Source organism: Mugil cephalus, chromosome 2 (assembly GCF_022458985.1).
Source record: "Mugil cephalus isolate CIBA_MC_2020 chromosome 2, CIBA_Mcephalus_1.1, whole genome shotgun sequence".
Taxonomy (NCBI): domain Eukaryota; kingdom Metazoa; phylum Chordata; class Actinopteri; order Mugiliformes; family Mugilidae; genus Mugil; species Mugil cephalus.
In genome coordinates this window covers 34253174-34273167 of record NC_061771.1, presented here as the reverse complement: position 1 = coordinate 34273167, position 19994 = coordinate 34253174, and the positions used below count along the sequence as shown (strand labels likewise).

The 19994-nt window shown below is 40.8% G+C and overlaps 1 long non-coding RNA gene across 2 annotated transcripts; it reads right to left on the bottom strand.

The window, feature by feature from the left end:
- Positions 1 to 4260: 4260 nt before the first annotated feature.
- Positions 4261 to 19621, bottom strand: LOC125003594. Of its 2 annotated transcripts, none has more exons than XR_007112241.1 (3): positions 19588 to 19621; positions 5061 to 5234; positions 4261 to 4319 (listed from the first exon to the last, which is right to left on the bottom strand). It is a non-coding gene; the product is annotated as an uncharacterized LOC125003594 (long non-coding RNA). The 2 variants fall into 2 exon arrangements; XR_007112240.1 differs by lacking the exon at positions 19588 to 19621 and adding an exon at positions 7179 to 7214.
- Between the last annotated feature and the right edge of the window lie 373 nt (positions 19622 to 19994).

The window sequence follows — 19994 nt, the reverse complement described above, 5'->3', positions numbered from 1 at the left end:
ACGTTCCACTTTAATGCTCACAAGAGAGACGTAACACTGACAGACAGTAAAGAGAAAAACCCCAAGGTGTATGTGTGGCAAGTGAGTGTTTATTTACAAAGTATAAGGTTTTGCATAAAGTGGAGGTGAAGGAGGAGCTGTCAGGGGTCGAGCCAAACAAATTAAACAAGGTATAAGAAAAAGAGGCCTGGCTTACCACGATACTGGGTGTGAGAACAAAAGAAACCAAAAAGCCTGCCTATCTTTTCTACAAAGGGTGCTCAACAAAACTTACATTGGTTGCTTCAACCCATAAACTAGTGCAACAACAATGTCAACAAGGTGAGTGCAGTGTATAGGGTCCCCCAGCCCTAATCTAAGCTCTACCTTCCTCCCACAAACCTTTACCAAACAATAGCAGGGTCCAACAGGCCTCAGAGCAGCCAGAGCAGCCAGAGCATCCAAAGAGTTGGAGAGCTTTTAAATGGTGCTCTCTGTCTCCGATTGGCCAGCTGGAGAGTGGAGGGAGCCAATAGGATTTCAGGCTGGAGCTCCACAGGTGGCAGCCAATCTAACCCTCACCTGATGGAGAGAGACGCACACAAACCTCCACTCTTGGCACATAACAACCAGTAACGGTTTGTATTTGTACTGTCGTATGGTACCAACCACCTGACCATGAATAAAAACAGGGGAATGTGGTGGAGGCTTCTTCTAAAATCAATAATGAGCTCTTTGGTTTCAGAAACATGGACTTTTAAAAAGAGTCTCACACCATTCACTAAAACAATTAACCACTGGGCCGTGAATACTGTCTTGATTATTCATTTGTGTATAAAATGAATAAAAGTGGTGAAAGGATGTGGCCTTGGGGGAACCAGTAAAGTGTGTCTGATAAAAAGCTGTTGACTTTCACCCTCTGAGGTCCATCAGGTAAAAAGTCAACAAGCCAAGACACTAAACTCCAATCAAGGTTGTGTGTGTTGGTCAGAAGGTCTAAATGTGCGGTCGACTGTATTTAAAAACAGGAGAAAAATCAAGAAAAAGGAGACGTGCAAAGTTATGTTAAATGATGTTATGTTGACCTTAACCCTGAAGACGTCCTAAAACCAGGCTGATAAGGACATCGACTGTGTCATCAACGCCTCTACCTGCTCTAACGGTCTATTGCAATGGATCAAGGCTGCTCTGTGTTGAGCCTCAAACTCAAACCTTTATGATGCGTTCAAAGGATTTCATAACAAGAGAAGTTAGGACTGAAAGTCATTATGGGTTTTTGGTGGTTTTTATCTTGGACACTGGGACAATGATGGAGTCTTTCCAAAGAAGAGGGACCCTGAAGAGCCAGAGGGATTGTCTGAAGATAAAAGTGAAGATAGATTAAATAGTTGAACAGGCGTATGGACTGAGGCAAGACAGTGTCCTCACTTATTTCTATGGTACATGTGGCTGGGCATTTTACACTCTCATTTAAGATATTTAAAGTAAGTAGACGCTGGGATATTTAAGTGAGTTACACTCTAGAGTCTAACCTCTGATGTAGCAAACATGGCGGCCATGGTTTGAGTTTGACCGGACTCTTTCTAATATACTGCTCTGTGACTGATGAGTGGTCACTGCCCTCTGGTGGCCACGCACAGGACCTGCAGCTAAACAGCACACTGTAATACTAACAATACAACCAGGAAATACACTGTAAAATAAATTACAGTCAGATGCACTGTAAAAATGACTAACATGTGCAACACTGTCTACTGTACATGAGCTAAGGTGACTATCATGTACTTTCAATTAAAGTCAAATCAGAAGATATAGTTTCGCTCAATGAGGACATATGTGACACGGACAACAGTTTGTGAACAGTGACAAAAAAAATATTTATTGGCAGGAAGCCACTCTTCAGTTTCACCAACTCAAAATAGTTGAGCTAACGACTGAATTTATATTTCTTTATCAAACCCAGAAATCAACCTTTTTAACAACCTCAGTTGTAACCAACCAACAATTTCACAGCATATAAAATTTAAGAAATAATACTGTTCAAAGTGCAAATAAAATAGGAAAAATGGGCCCAAAATAATAAACCAACAAAGTTCAGTAAAGTCAACAGTCCAAATTAGTCAGTGTCCTCAGTGCGTCCGTATTCAATGTAAATATGTGTGGCAGTCCTTCAATGTATGGTTGTGTATCTGTTCATCTACCACTCATACAAAAAACACAACCTGCATAGAGCAGCAGTTTATTTTTTAATATATTGTTAATCTCTTCATCTCTCTTTATACATTTATCTAAATAAACAGTGCAGTATCTATTCTCTCTTTTTTTAAAATCTTAAAGCAACGAACTTGAATATTCACACTGACAATTTGCATATTGCATTTTTTTAGCTTTTCCCACCGCATGGTGTACAAATAATGAATTAAATCACATTCAAATCATGTTTGAGAATGATTCATTGAATTACTGTCTCTCAATAACTCAAAAACACACACGGCTGCGTGTTTTAGCTCATAAGATCAGCTCGTTTAACTATATAGCATTAACTAGCATATAGCAATAGTTTCATTAACACAGACAATTTTCCACAAAAATACCATGAGATACATCCTCAATTCACACATGTACATTCATCGTCTCCGGTTGGTTTTAAACATAGTCTCCAAAGCATAACAATACATAACAAGATACCTTTTCCATAAAATGAGTGAGCAATTGGCCATCATCGACAGCTGCTAGCATACTATGCTAAGCGCTAATGGTTACTCACCAGTTTTTTTCTCATAAAACACGATGACACAGTGCTGTCCAGCACCCAAAAACCTCCCAGAACAATTTACTCAAAAATGAAATTGAGTTTTTATCACTTTTGATCGAGTTATCAACATTAACATGCTCTCTCTCTTTCGGCCTTAGTGCGTCTGCTCTCGTCGGCATCGGTGCAAGAGAAAAAAAAACAACCCAGCAGAACAAAACACACTAGATAAGAGCAAGAGTAGTGCTCATGTGAGTGAATTCAGTTTTATTTATATAGCGCCAATAACAATACAAATTATCTCAAGACGTTTCACAAAAACCAGCCTGAAACCTCCAGATCAGCCTGAGGGAAAAACTCCCTTTAACAGGAAGAAACCTGGAGCAGAACCAGCTCATATGGAGGAACCATCTGCTGAAGACCAGCCGGGTAGAACCAGAGAAGATAGAGAGAGAAGAAGAACAGGAGAAACAAGATAAACTAACTTCTGTCATAGATACAAACATCAGCTGAAGGAAACATGTAGGGTCTAGTACAGACCTGGGCATTTTACGGCCCTTGGGCATTCCCGTCTGGCCCGCGGTACGTCAGCTATTGATAATATTCATTGTGACTGAACACTGGTTAGTTGTGCTTTTGCCTGGAAGACCTTCGTGACATCTCAAGGGTATAACTAACTTTGTTTTTACCAACAAATTGCAGCAACCTTGCGTCATCATTACCGTAATGGCAGCGTTTTTTCTAGAAGGCGCAACTTGAATATTATCCATCGGGGAGTTACGGTAATTCAAATACAGCAAGCTTCTCTTTGAGGGCAGACGAACATTCAGGTCTTAAAGGGTTAAACATTTATTAAGATACAGAAAATAATTCATGTAGCTACATGGTCCCTCCTTGGTTCACTGAAGTTTTCCAAAAATAAAAGTAAATAAATATTTACAGAGGATTCTTATGTTTCCCAATACCAGTAGCAGCTTATCAACAAATATAATTTACAGCTTTTTACAATGGGAGAAAATTAATATTGAGCAGAATTACGTTCAAGTTATTGTTTGGTTTGGCCTCCAACACAGTTCAGGTTTTTCATGTGGCCCCTGTAGAAATTAATTGCTCAGCCCTGATCTAGTAATATAACACATAGCTGATGATCTATTAGACAGTTTGTTGCGCACCCTGCTGGTGAAAACAAGGAACTACAACAACCAAAAACTCATTCAGACTGTATTGCTCAACAAAGTTAAACTGGAAATATTGGGGATTACTCTCTGTGTGTGTAACTAAAGGGTGTTACACATGTGATGTGATGATATATCTGATATTCTCTGATCCAATAAACATGTGGATGAAGGAGGAGGAACGTAACAAGGAGGAGACAATATTTGGTTTGTGTCTGAATCATTGATGAGGGACTGGACTTGATTTGTTGGAGTTCTGTGAAGAGTTGAAGTGCAGCTCTGTTGATGGTCTTAAATGGAGACCATGTGGATGAAGCTCTCCTCTCCACCTCCCAGTAACATGGTCCAGTCAGAGTCTGCTTCAACCTCTGGATCATCAGGACACAGCTCATCCTCCTGTTTATCACCTCCACCTGTAGAGAGGAGGAGAAAGAAGAGAGGAGGTGAAGGAGTGTTTCCCTTCATCATCACATCCAGTAGAAAGAGCAGCAGGGACTTGAGTCCTGTTCAGAGCAGCAGTGGAGCAGCTGTGGAGCTCAGCCAGCTTCCTTTCAGCTTCATGTTAACGTGTTGGAGTGAACACACACAGACCTGCAGAGACTTTTAGCATCAAGTCTGTTTCCTCTGCAGATTTCACTAAGAAACTGCTGAGAGTCCTGAACGCTTCATTACTGCACCAACACTTTAGTGATGGATTTACTGCTGCTCCATGGAAACAAAGATCAGCTGACTAAGAAACTCATGGTTACTAAATGTAATGCTGCTTCTGTGATGTGCAGGCTTCAGTCAGACTGATCTCAGAGCTGTGATCAGTTGTTGATCAGATGTGATGAATGACCACCACTGTCTCTATACATCTTGGAAGGCTGTCAGCTGGAATCCAGCTTTATTTCCTTGACACATCAACACAACAACAACAGTCGTCTTCACATCAACTCAAACACATGATCACAACAAGCTTCTGGCTCATCTGATTGGCTGACTGTTGTCTCTCTCTCTGTCTTTCTGTCCAATCCTGAAGCCTGTCTCCATTCTCCTCTCACAGCTTTACTGAGAAGCTGCAGGTTTACAGGAAACACTGGATCTTTGATACTAACTGTGTTTAGAACGATACTGATGAAAGCATCATGGACTGACTGGAACCCTCTACTCACCTCATAGTCTCCAGTTTATAGTCTGGACTCTTCTTAAGATCAAGAAGCTGCTTCACATCTGAATCCTTCAGGATATTGTTAAACAGGTACAGGTGTTTCAGATGGGAGGGGTTGGACTTCAGAGCTGAGACCAGAGAATCACAGCTGATCTCTGACAAACTGCATCTCTCCAACCTGAATAAAGAATAAAAGATGTGAGTTTACAAAGTTCCTGTTGAAATCATCCAGAGTTTCATCATGTGTTCAGAGCTGAAGGTTCAGAATGAACCAGTTTAAAACCTGGAAACTCCAAACAGGTGAATCCAACAGGAAGCAGCTTTAAACAGTCAAATAGAAGAAGAGAAGAAGAAATCTCATTAATATTAATGACAACATGCTGCTGCTTCAATGAAGACGTGGCTCCATCTCTACAAGCACAACTAAAAACCCTCAGACATTTATTTCACTTTCTACTCAAAGTTCAGAGAAGCTCAGATGAAAACGGACATTTCATATTTAAAATCTGATTTTAAATGATTGAAGCCTCTGTTTGGATAAAGTAGATTTTTCATATATAATCAACATGTAAATCCAATCCCTGATCAAGAAAACTTCGTCAGTTGAAACAAATGTGAGTTGAGAGGATCTTCTGGATCCACTGATAATCAGATGTTTTCAGGTTTTAAAGTGCAGCAGTAGAGTCATGATACTGAGTTTAGGACTTTTCTGTTATTCAGTTTCCTGGGGACCCATCTCTCTTCCACCATGGTAAAAATAAAAACCATCATCAGCTAGTACAGAACATGCCAGGCCAGTCCTCCTTGAATCTCTGGAGTCTCCTTGTGGAAACCCTCCAGGAGGAGATGCCAGTGTTGAGCCTCACCTCTGCTGTCCTCCCTCCTGTTGATGCCTCAGCTGTCAGGCCTTTAAAGAACTAATCCCTCTCCTTACATCATTCTTTAACTGGACTCTTAAAGATGAGGAAGAAGATCAGCCATCCTCATTGAAAGAGAATAATCATTTATCCCCAAAAAGGGAATGGCTTCAGAAAACTGTAGCGATGTCAGGCCCATACCTATTCTCTATGTAGACTACAAGATACACATCTATTATAGCAAAGAGATATGAGACATTTATGACAGACCAGACTGGTTTTATTGTAGGACTCTAAACACAAGACAATATTAAGAGGACTCTGTAAATAATCAGCTCCATCCAAACAACAGACCAGAGCTATTTTGATGAGTCTTGATGTTTTTGATAGAATACATTGGAGCTTCTTGTATCTCAGACTGAATTAAATCCATTCAAACTATTTATTCAAAGCCTCCAACTACAATAAGAATCAATGGCATTCATGTCCTCTGCCTCCTGATCTGGAGGCTCCTTCTCTTTTCTTTGTTTCTGGTGTTTAATTACAGGAGTGGAGTCAGGTGAGCATTAAACTATTAAATACATCACAAGATGCAACAGACCCAATAATATCCCACACACTTAATATTTGTCTTGATCTAATGAACCTGTACTAATTAGTAGAGAGAATGATGAACTGGTTTAATTATGACCATAGATTTAACCAGCAAACCTTCAGAAGTTGGAATCTATAGAAATCTTTAAGGACAAGTTGACATGTTCAAGTGTGTCTTCCAACAACAGTCACATGTCATATGGACTGATTCCAGAGTTGTTCAGATTCCTGCTGTCCACACTGACTGTGAAGTGGTCTCTTCCTAACACAACTCCACTGTTGAGCTGACACTAATATGAAGCTTCAGCAGTCTGACTGACACTAATCAAAGTTCCTCTTTGAGTTCCTGTCCCTCCACTGCAGCTCAGCAGGAAACACTGTGGAAAAACACAAACTGATACTGACTGGATGTGCTGAAGAACAAGATGAGTTGAAGATCAACACAACACAACAACACTGTAGATGTTGTCCTCCATCTGGTCTGATTGGAGTCAGACTATAAGGGGATTTGTCCACAGACAGTATGGACAGAAAGAATGATTAGTGACACCAAGAACTCTTCATTTCAACTCTTTGAGCTCCTTTTCTATATGACAGTCCTGACAAGAGAACTCATCTAAACTGGATCTCCATTCTTCAGAAGCCTGAGAAGAAAAGAAATGAAAACTGACCTCAGAGTCTCCAGTTTACAGTTTGGACTCTTCAGTCCAGCAGACAGATGCTTCATTCCTGAATCCTCCAGGTTGTTTCCACTCAGGTCCAGATGTTTCAGATTAGAGGACTGGGAGCTGAGAACTGGAGACAGAGCTTCACAGCTTCTCTCTGAGAGGTTACAGTCACTCAGTCTGAAGAGACAATGACAGAAAACCCTTTAACTTTGTGACCAGCTGACAGGTTGATGTGTATTTATTGATGATGAACTTACAGAGCTTTGTTGGAGGCTTTGACCACTGGCAGCAGCCTCAGAAGAGCCTCCTCTGAAGCAGAGTATTTCTTCAGGACAAACTCATCCAGATCTTCTCCTGATGACAGTAAGATGAAGACCAGAGCTGACCACTGAGCAGGAGACAGTTTTTTTGTGGAGAGACGTCCTGATCTCAGGGACTGTTGGATCTCCTTCACTAGAGAACCATCATTCATTTCATTCAGACAGTGGAACAGATTGATGCTTCTCTCTGCAGACACATTCTCACTGATCTTCTTCTTGATGTACTGGACTGTTTCCTGATTGGTCTGTGATCTACGTCCTGTCTGTGTCAGCAGGCCTTGTAGGAGAGTCTGATTGGTCTGCAGTGAAAGACCCAGGAGGAAGCGGAGGAACAAGTCCAGGTGTCCATTTGGACTCTGTAAGGCCTTGTCCACAGCACTCAGATGGAGACGTGTTAGTTCAGGTGTGTTTCTAAAGGCTTTAGACCACAGAGATGTAGTTTGTTTTTGGTCCATCAGGTTGACTCCAGAGTTGATTGAGGTCAGATGGACATGAAGAGCAGCCAGAAACTCCTGAACGCTCAGATGGACGAAGCAGAACACCTTGTCCTGGTACAGGCCTCTCTCCTCTTTAAAGATCTGTGTGAACACTCCTGAGTACACTGAGGCTGCTCTGATATCGATGCCACACTCTGTCAGGTCTGATTCATAGAAGATCAGGTTTCCTTTCAGCAGCTGATCAAAAGCCAGTTTTCCCAGAGACTCAATCATCTTCCTGCTCTCTGGACTCCAGTGTGGATCTGTCTCAGCTCCTCCATCATACTTGACCTTCTTGACTTTGGCCTGAACCACCAGGAAGTGGATGTACATCTCAGTCAGGGTCTTGGGCAGCTCTCCTCTCTCTCTGGTTTCCAACACATCCTCCAGAACTGTAGCAGTGATCCAGCAGAAGACTGGGATGTGACACATGATGTAGAGGCTTCGTGATGTCTTGATGTGGGAGATGATCCTGCTGGCCTGCTCCTCATCTCTGAACCTCTTCCTGAAGTACTCCTCCTTCTGGGGGTCAGTGAACCCTCTGACCTCTGTCACCATGTCAACACACTCAGGAGGGATCTGATTGGCTGCTGCAGGTCGTGTGGTTATCCAGAGGCGAGCAGAGGGAAGCAGTTTCCCCCTGATGAGGTTTGTTAGCAGCACATCCACTGAGGTGGACTCAGTGGATGTGCTGCTAACAAACCTCTTGTGGACTTGTGGAAGTCCAGAGGAAGTCGACACTCATCCAGACCGTCAAAGATGAACACAACCTGGAAGTCTTCAAAGCTGCAGATTCCTGCTTCTTTGGTTTCAGTGAAGAAGTGATGAACAAGTTCCACCAAGCTGAACTTTCTCTCTTTCACCACATTCAGCTCTCTGAAAGTCAATGGAAATATGAAGAGGATGTCCTGGTTGGCTTTGTCTTCAGCCCAGTCCAGAGTGAACTTCTGTGTTAAGACTGTTTTCCCAATACCAGCCACTCCCTTTGTCATCACTCTTCTGATTGGTCCATGTCTTCCAGGTGAGGCTTTAAAGAGGTCTTCTTGTCTGATGCTTGTTTCTGCTCTGTGTGGTTTCCTGGATGCTGTTTCAATCTGTCTGACCTCATGTTCATCATTGACCTCTGCAGTCCCTCCCTCTGTGATGTAGAGCTCTGTGTAGATCTCATTCAGAAGGGTTGAGTTTCCAGCTTTAGCAATCCCCTCAAACACACACTGGAACTTCTCCTTCAGACCAGATTTAAATTTACGTCCACAAACTGCAGCTTTATGTCCTGAATGAACAAACAACAAATAATATGAATGAATAAACTCTCCAGTAAATATTTCAACATGTCATTGCTCTAAAGAATGAGTGTGTGAATATATCTTGGTTCATCTCTTGAGACATTAGTAAATGTCTAATTTCTCCAGCAGCTTCAATGTTTAGAGAAATCCTCTTACTGCTCTGCAGACAGTCAGCCAGCTCCTCCTGCTTCATTCTCCTCAGGAAGTTCACTGTCATCTTCAGGAATAAATCTCTGCTGCTCCTCCTCTGCTCTTCATCCTCACCCTCCAACACCTCCTCATCCTCCCTCTGACTCTCTGGGCATTCTGGGTAATCTGGACTCACAACCTTCTGGATCTTCTTCAGCTCTTTTCTTATAAAAGTGATGATGTTGTCCTCCAGCAGCTGGAACAGAAGACCATATGAATGACACAAGCAGACTGAAACCATGGAGACAAACTTCAGATCCATGTTGGACACACTGACAATCCACTGGTCTACAAAGAGCAGCATGGACATGATGGAAAGTAGTTGTTGTACATGTACAGACCAAAAGATGGAGTCCAGCTGTGTCTGATGCTGCTGGGTAGACTGACCACTGAGAACCTCTGAGCTCTGCTGGTGGACTCTGTGGACCAATCATCAACAATTAGCTCTCATCATGTCTGTCCACACAGAGACAAACACATTCACACAGTCACAGACACAGTTTGTCTTGCTTTTGGTTTACTGGATTATCCTGCCACACTCTGCAGCTCTTTTTGTTTCCTTCTCTAAGTCCTTAATAAACTATGAGTTAGTTTATCATCAAGTCCTTTGGTTTCTTGTGTGTGTGTCTGGTTTGAGTTCTATCTTCTGGCTTCATGTTGTGACACAAAGTTTCTCCCAGTAGCACTGTAGACATAGGTAATGAAGAAAATGTCAAATAGTTCACACCTATCATCACTTGAAATGACTCTGATCAACTCCAAATAAATCTCATGAGGTCAGTTCTTCAACAACAAAAAAAAAAAAAATATGAAAAACCCTGTTTGTCATCACGTAATCCTATTGGAAAAGATTTGGGGAAAAATATTCTACTGCAACTACATGCCAGAGAAAAGTTGTTTTTCATATTATTTATTTAAGCACCATTTAAATCATAACTTGATAAACTTTCAACTACTTGTCAAGACTCAACCAACTGGTTCTTTTATATACAGTCTATGGTTGACATAAACTTTTAATTCTGATCAATTTGAAATTTCAGTTTAGGATTTATTTTGTAGTTGGGACATTTTGAATAAAAATAGAAATATTTGAAATAGTAGTTGGTGTTGTAAGAACTTCAGTAACCTGTTGTCAAAGTGACATAGGATAATATGTTAAATTGTAGCTGTGTGCAGCAATGTGGGGGTCCAAGCACATCGGCCATCAGCCATAAGCCTTGACGAGAAGTTTGGAGTGAATTGGCCACGGACTGGCAGAAATACGAGCTGACTTCCTGGTTGGTGGCTTCACTGGCAATTTTGATTGGCTGTAGTGGGCAAACGGATTGGACAACGAAAATGCCACACAGTAACTTTTTTGCGGCTCGGTCTAAAGATAGTCTGTGCCAATTTTCATGAGAATCGGACAAAATTTGTGACCCGTAAAACTTGTTAAAGGTTTTTGACAAAATCCAATATGGCGGACAAATTCTTGCAAATTTTGCCAGATCCTGAAAGGCGACACTCCACAGTATCAGCAGACATGAAAATTTACTCTGAAATCTTAAAATGTCGAAAGAAAAGAGCAACAACACAATTTGTTAATTACAGCGCCCCCTGGTGGCTGAATGACACCAAATTTTTGTTGCGCATTTCGGAGGGGGTCCCAAAGAGTCCGACCAAGTTTGGTCTTCAGAAGTCAAAGCGTCGCCGAGATACGGGCAAACTTCCTGTTTGGCGCCGCCACCGATGACAATGATTGGCTAGCATGAAAAGTTGGCATGAACTATCAATGGGGCACCCCACAGTACCTGTGGATGTCACCATGTCATTTCAAATATAAACTCATCAAGAGATATGAGCAAAAACCATGCTTTTCTAATTACAGCGATTACAGCGCCTCCTAGAGGCCAAATGACACCAAATTCATGGTGTCCACTTGGGACCGGGTCAGGACCCATATTGCCAAATGTGATGTCAATATGTCAGACCGTTGCCCAGATATGAGCTCACATCGAAAACGGTGCCTTCGACGCCACTTTTGATTGGCTGTGGCGGTCGTACAAATGCGAAACTGAGAACGGCAATCAGTAATTTTTGTGCGGCTTGCTCTGAAGATAGTCTGTGCCGATTTTCATGGGAATCAGACAAAATTTGCGACCCGTGAAAACTTTTAAAGGTTTTTGTCAAAATCCAAGATGGCAGAAAATTTATCACGACGCATAATGACGTCATAGGGTAGGCTGAACTCAGCACGATCCAAGGATTACAAGGATACCTTGTTTGTAAATTTCGGTTCAAAAGTTACGTACACAAATGTAGGTAAATATTTTTTTTAGATTTCAAGCAGCAATGAGGTGCTTCCAAGCAGTTATGGGGACCCTCCATACAGCCAGGACCTGGGTATTTTAAGGACTGGCGAGAGTCACATCGGCCCTTGTTGGGCATTCCCGTCTTGGCCCATCAGTCAATAAAGCACAGATGTAGATGGAGTTATTTATACTGTGCATGCAATTACGACCTGTGTTTGCTTTTGTTTTGAGCCATGATGTTATTCTTTTACGTCATTCGCACTTGGTTTCTTCATTTATTCTTTTATTAAAAAAGTAAGGATAGATTGAAACAGCTTCTTGCATCTATTAACCTCAATAGCCACTGAACAGATCGCTGGCCATCCGTACAAAGCGTGTCCGATTTAGATTTTCCGACGATTTTGAATTACCGTTATTAAGTCACAGTGGTTTGAGCTGATTGATATATCATTGGATGCGGTGAACCACTGGTTAGTTGTGCGTTTGCTGGTAAGACCTTCGTGACATCTCAAGGGTAATAAACTAACTTTGTTTTTACAAACAAATTGCAGCAACCTTTGCGTCCATCATTACCGGTAATGGCAGCATTTTTTTTCTAGAAAAGGCAATTGATATGTCCATCGGGGGAGTTACCGGTAATTCAAATCAGCAAAATTTTCTTTTTGGGCAGACGAAATTCGGTCTTTATAGGGGTTTTAACATTTAGTAGCTTTTTTGAGATACAGAAAATAAATTCATGTAGCTACATTGGTTCACCTCCCTGGTTCACTGAAGTTTTCCAAAGACGACAAAATTTTTCATCCAGTTCCATTGCGTTCAAATTACAGATCGATTGTGTTTATTTTCCTCTTAAAAACTACAGCAAAAAAAACCCATAATATAAATAAATATTTACAGAGGATTCTTATTGTTTCTGATTACCAGTAGGCAAGCTCTATCAACAGATATAAATTTACAGCTTTTTACAATGGAGAAATTATATTGAGCAGAATTACGGTCAAGTTATCATTTGGTTTTTTGGCCTCTAACACGTTCAGGTTTTTTCATGTCTGCCCCTGTAGAAATTAATTTTGCCCAGGGCCCTGATCTCGTAATATAACACATAAGTGATGATCTATGAGACAGGGTTTGGTTGCGCTCCTGCTGGTGGGGAAATCAAGTAACCTACAACAACAAAAAACTCATTCAGACTGGTATTTGCTCAACAAAGTTTTTTTTTTAAACTCGGAAATATTGGAGGGGATTACTCTCTGTGTGTAAACTAAAGGGTGTTTTACAACATGTGATGTGATGATAGAGCTGATATTCTCTGATCCAATAATCATGTGGATGAAGGAGGAGGAACGTAACGAAGTGGAGGAGACAATATTTGGTTTCTTGGTGTCTGGAATTCATTGATGAGGGACTGGACTTGATTTGTTGGAGCTCTTGTGAAGACGTTGATAGGAGGTGCAGAGCTTGTTTGATGGTCCTTAAATGGAGAACCATGTGGATGAAGCTCTTCTTCTCCACCTCCCAGTTAACATGGTCCAGTCAGATAGAGTCTGCTTCAACCTCTGGATCTTCAGGACACAGTCATCCTCCTGGATTTATCACCTCCACCTGTAGAGGAGGAGGGAGAAAGAAAGGAAGAGAGGAGCTGAAGGAGTGTTTCCCGTCATCATACATCAGTTAGAAAGAGCAGCAGGGACTTGACGTCCTCGTTCCAGGAGCAGCAGTGGAGCAGCTGTAGGTTGTAGAGAGCTCAGCCAGCTTCCTTTCAGCTTCAATGTTAACGTTTGTTGGACGTGAAACACACAACAGACCTTGCAGAGACTTTTAGCATCTAGTTCTGTTTTTCCTCTGCCAGAATTTCACTAGAACTGCTGTGGGAGAGTCCTGAACGCCTTTCATTAACATGCACCAACACTTTAGTGATGGATTTACTGCTGCTCCATGGGAAACAAGGATAGCTGACTAAAGAAACTCATGGTTACTAACTTGTAAACGCTGCCTTCTGTGATGTGCAGGCTTCAGTCAGACTGATCTTTTAGAGGCTGTGATTCAGTTGTTGATCAGCGATAGTGATGAAATGACCACCACTGATTCTCTATTACAATCTTGGAAAGGGCTTGTCAGCTGGGGGAATCCAGCTTTATCCTGGACACAGATCAAACAACAACAAAGTCGTTCTTCACATCAAGTCCAAAGACATGATCACGACAAGGGATTCTGGCTTCATCTGATTGGTGTTTGCTGACTTGTTGTTCTATCTCTGTCTTTCTGTCCAATCCTGATAGCCTGCCTCCATTCTCTCTCAACAGCTTCATGAGAAAGCTGCAGGGATTATACAGGAAACTGGTAATCTTTGATCTAACTGTGTTTTTGGGACGATACTGATGAATTTGAATAGCAGCATGGACTGACTGGAACCCTCTAACTCCCTCATAGTCTCCAGGTTTTTAGCGGGACTCTTCTTAAGATCAAGAAGCTGCTTCACACATCTGAATCCTTCAGGTTGGTTGTTACTCAGGTCCAGATGTTTCAGATGGGGAGGGGTTGAGATTCAGAGGCTGAGACCAGTGAGTCACAGCTGATCTTTGACAACTGCATCTCATCAACCTGAATAAAGAATTAAAAAGAGTGAGTTATACAAAGTTTCTGTTTGAAAAATCAATCCAGAGTTTCATGATGGTGTTCAGAGCTGAAGGGTTCCAGATATGAACAAGTTTTTTTAAAACCTCGGAAAACTCCAAACAGTGTGAAGTTCACACAGGAAAGCAGCTTTCAAACAGTCAAATAGAGAAAGAGAAGAAGACTCTTCATTATATTAATGACAAACATGCTTGCTGCTTCAATGAGACGTGGCTCCATCGCTACAAGTTACAACTAAAAAAACCCTCAGTCATTTATTTTCACTTTTCTACTCAAAATGTTCAGAGGAAAATGTTAGACTAATGATGGCCCAGACTCTAAGAGTTGTTCAGGTGTATCGGAGACATTTAATATGAGGGACTAAACATGGACGCTTCATTTCTTTATTCATCTACATTTAATTAGGGTGGTAAACCTGGACTAGACATTTTCATTTACTAATCATGGAATAGTTTCAACATGCTGCTGCCATATTGACTATTACTCGCTAGAATAAATATAATCGCACTGGATAATAGACTGAAGGGGGATTTTATATATTACAATATATTCTATTTGATTCTTAGTGGACCTATTTTATATCTTATGTTTAAGGTGAGAGAGAAGGGAGTGAGAAAACAGCTTTTTTTGGATTCTACTCTAGACAATATAGGGAGAAGTTGACAATTTAAAAACCTTTGAAACTCTAAAACTCTTGAATCCTGGAACTAAAATCAAATATAGTAGTAGTAGAGTCACCAGTGTTCATGAGGAGGGACAAGGTGACGTGTTCTAATCCCAAAGAGATCAGTTAAAATTGGTGAGAAACCTGGAAAAGAAGAAAGTCTTTAGAAAGTGGAAGCAGCAGAATGTTCTGCTACTGCTCCCTGATCAATGTACTACAAAAACAATCAGTCTGATTTGATCATGGCTCCATTCTTTTCATCTAGCAGCAAAATTTAATAAAATTGAATATATTTCAGCTCTTCTAGGACCATCAATGGTTCATCCAAGTTGTTGGAGCAAATAAACAGAGGATCTGAATATTTTAGTTACTGGCTCTCATAATGAAAGAAAAAACTGATTGAATCAGAGCTGGACTGACACTCAGGTCTCCAGTCTACAGTCTGGACTCTCCAGAAAACCACACAGCTGCTTCACTCCTGAATTTCCTCCAGGTCTGTTGTAACTCAGTTTCAGGTGTTTCAGATGGGAAGGGGTTGGACTTCAGAGCTGGGTTCCCAGAGGAAATCACAGCTGATCTCTGGACAAAAAACTGCAGCGCTCCTCAACCTGAATAAAGAATAAAAGATTGAATAATGATGATGATCAGTCAGATGTTTTGAGGTTCTGTGGAAATGTGTCTGATCAATGAGCTGTTCTCTTAATATGTATAGAGTAGTGACTTTTGTCCTTGTAGTTATTCGTGGGATCTTTCATCATGTCAGCCTTCTTACAGACATCATCCAAATGTCAGCACAACATTCAGTCATCTATTGATAGTTCAACACAGATTCAATAAGATGCTGCTGAACCTCCTTTACAGGATCAATATCAAATGATCAGGACCATTATCAGTCATGTCTCTTTGAAATAAAACACAAAGCAAAGAAAAATCTTTCTAGGGACTTGATCAAGGAAAAACTTTGTCAGTTTGAAACAAATGTGTGAGTTGATTGGATCTTCTGGATCCAGATGTGAACTCTTGCTCTAATCACAAATACCATTAATTGACTTTCAACAACTAACAGTGGGGACGTTTTTTCTACTCGTCTCTGCTACAATAACACTTGGAGACAAGGAAACAGGGAAAGATGAACTAACAGGGACATTTAACAGATTGAATGGAGAGGAGGTAGGACATGGAATTAGATTCAGGGTTGGTGATGTAAAACTTATCAGATTACAACAGTTACAGACAGTTGAACTGACCCCAGAGTCTCAGTCTACAGTCTGGACTCTTCCAGGGGGAAAACCACACTGCTGGGCTTCACTCCTGAATCCTTCAGGTTGTTGTGGACTCAGGTCCAGATGTCAGGTGGGAGGGGTTGGACTTCAGAGCGTAGGTCCCAGGATTCACAGCTGATCTCTGACAAACTGCAGCTCCACAATCTCTGAATATGAGAATAAAAGATGTGAGTTTACAAGAGTTCCTGTTTTGTTGAAATCATCCAGAGTTTCATCATGTGTTCAGAGCTGAAGGTTCAGAATGAAACAAGTTTTTAAAAACTTGTGAAACTACAAACAGGTGAAATCCGCAGGGAAAGCAGCTTCAAACAGTTCAAATAGAAGTTAGGAGAAGAAGAAACTCTATTAATATTAATTGACCAACATGCTGCTGCTTAATGAAGACGTTGGCTCCATCTCTACAAGCACAAACTTAAAACCCTCAGGGACATTTATTTCACTTTCTACTCAAAGTTCAGAGAAATTGTTGACTAATGATGGTTCCAGAGACAGACTCTAAGAGAAGTTCCAGGGTGGGATGATGGATGACATTTTTAAATGAGGACTTAAACATGACGCTTCATTTCATTATTCATCTACATTTAATTAGGTTGTTTGGTTAACCTGACTGGACCATTTTCATTACTATCCATGGACATAGTTCAAACAAGGCTGCTGCCTTATTGACTATTACTGCTGTAATATATCGCACTGATAATAGACTGAAGTGGGATTTTATATCTTACATTTATTCTATTGTTTCTGAGTGTCTATTTTATATCTATGTTTAAGGTGGAGAGAGAAACAGCTTTTTGAATTCTACTCTATGACAATTATAGAGACAGTGGACAATTAAAAACCTTTTTGGAAATCTAAAACTCTTGAATCTGACTAAAATCAAAATATAGGTAGTAGGTAGGTCACAGGTTTTCATGAGGACCAAAACTTGGGTTTGGACGTTCTTCAATCCAAACAGATTCAGTTTTTAAATATGAGAAAGAACCAGAGGGAGGGAAAAGAAGAAAGGTCTTTAGTATATGGAAAGCAGCAGATGTTTGCTACTGCTTTCCCTTGTCAATGACTCCAACAACATTCAGCAGACTTGATCAGCCTTCCATCTTTCATCAGCAGCAATATGAAATATTGACTATTTAGCTTCTAGACCATCACATGGTTCATCAAGTGTTGAGGCAAAACAGGAGGACTGAATATTAGTTACTGCCTCATAAATAAAAGAAAAAACTGTTGAATCAGAGCTGACTGACCTCAGACAGTGTCCAAGGTCTACAGTTCTGGACTCTCAGGGAAAAACCACACAGCTGCTTCACCTCCTGAAACCTTCAGGTTGTGTTCTTACTCAGGTCAGATGTTTTTCAGATGGGGGAGGGGTTGGGACTCAGAGCTTGGTCCCAGAGAATACAGCTGATCTCTGACACAACCTGCAGCTCCATAAACTGAAATATAAAGAATAAAGTGAATATGATTGTTTGATCAGTCAGATGTGTTGAGGGTTGTGAAAATGTGTCCTGATCATAGGTGCTGTTCTCTAAAATGAGTAGAGTGGACTTTGTCTTGTGTTATTGTGGGGATTCTTCATCATGTCAGCCTTATACCCAGACATCATCTCCAAACGTCAGCACAACTATTCAGACAACTATTGATGGCCCAACACGGATCAATAAGATGTGCTGACTCATTACAGGATCAATATCAATGATCTTACCATTAGCAGTCAAGTAACTTTGAAAATTAACCACAAAGTAAAGAAAATCTTTGGAAATTGATTCAAGGAAAAACTTTGTTTCGTTGAAAATAAATGTGAGTTGAGAGGATCTTCTGGATCCTGCTGTGACTCTTCAGCTATAATCACAATACATTCATTGACCTTCAACAAACTAACAGTGGACGTTTCTACACGTTCTGCCTACAAAACTTGGAGACAAGGAAAACAGAAAAGATGGAAACCTAAAGGACATTTCAGATTGATGGAGGAACATGAATTAGATTCAGTTTTGGTGATTTAAAAACATATCAGATCTACAACAGTTAACAGACAGTGAACTGACCTAGAGGTCTCCAGTTCTAACAGTCTGGACTCTCCAGGAAGATCAGGAAGCTGCTTCAGTCCTGAATCCTTCAGTGTTGTTGATACTCAGGTCCAGATGTTTCAGATGGGGGAGGGGTTTGGACTTCAGAGATTGGGGTCCCAGAGAATCACAGTGATCTCTGACAAACTGCAGCTCCACAATCTGAAATAAGAATATAGATAGTGAGTTTTTACAAAGTTCTGATTGTGAAAATCATCCAGAGTTTCATCATGTGTTCAGGAGGCTGAAGGTTCAGAATGAACAAGTTTAAAACTGGGAACTCCAAACAGGTGAATCCTAGCAGGGTAATTTTTTCTATTCTTGGGACCATTCTCTGTAAACCTAGAGATTGGTTGTTAGGTTTCAAATCCCATATAGGTCAGTTACTTTCTGAAAATACTCAGACTGCCTGGCCTGCTCAACAACCACACCACGTTTCAAAAGTCTCTTAAATCCTCTTTCTTCCTCATTCTGTGATGCTCGGTTTGAACTTCAACAAGGTTGTCTTGATCAAAACTCGACATGAAATCAATGCATTTGATTTGCAAGGTCGTGTGATTGGGCTCTGATTAGCTATTTGTGTTAACAGCCATTGAACAGGATTGGTACCTAATAAAGAGGCCAGTGAGTGTATCACACTGATAATAGACTGAAAGTGGATTTTATATATTACATTTATTCTATTTGTTTTCTAGTGTCATATTTTATATCTATGTTATGGGTGAGAGAGAAGAGAGAAGGAGAAAACAGCTTTTTGATTCTACTCCTATGACATTATAGAGAAGTGACTAATAAAAACCTTTGGAAATCTAAAACTCTTGAATCCTGACTAAATCCATTAATAGTAGTAGTAAGAGTCACTAGGTTTCAGAGGACAAGGTGACGTCTTTCCAATCCAAAGATTTCAGTTTTAAAATGAGTAGAATGGGAGATACCAGAGAAATGAGAAGGAAAGGTCATTAGAAAGTGGAAGCTAGCAGATTGTTTGCTACTGCTTCCCTGATCAATGCCTCCAAACAACCCATCAGCTGATTGTTCAGCTCCATCTTACATCAGCAGCAAAATGAAAAAATTTTGGAATATTTCAGCTTCAAGGGACCATCACCATGGTTCTCCAAGTGTTGGGAGCAAACAGAGACTGAATATTAGTTACTGCACTCATAAATAAAGAAAAACTGGATTGAATCAGAGAGCTGAACTGACTCAGAGTCTCCAGTCTACAGTCTGGACCTCTCCAGGAAAAACCACACAGCCTGCTTTCACTCCTGAATCCTTCAGGTTGTTTGAAGCTCAGGTCCAGATGTTTCAGATGGGGGGGGGGTTGGACTTCAGAGCTGGTCCAGGAGAATCACAGCTGAATCTCTGCAACCTGCAGCTTCATCAAACGAATAAAGAATAAAAGGATTATGAGTTTAATACTGTGTTGCTGCCACACTAGACCAGGTCTCCTCTGTAATAGATCTCTGATTGTCAATGAGACACAACCTGGTTAAATAAAAATAAAACACAAAAGTTCATTGTTCTCTATCAGTGACCACTTTAGAGACTAAACTATTTCAATACATGACCTTCTTTCTATATCATCAAAGAGGAAGGCCAGTAACTGCTGT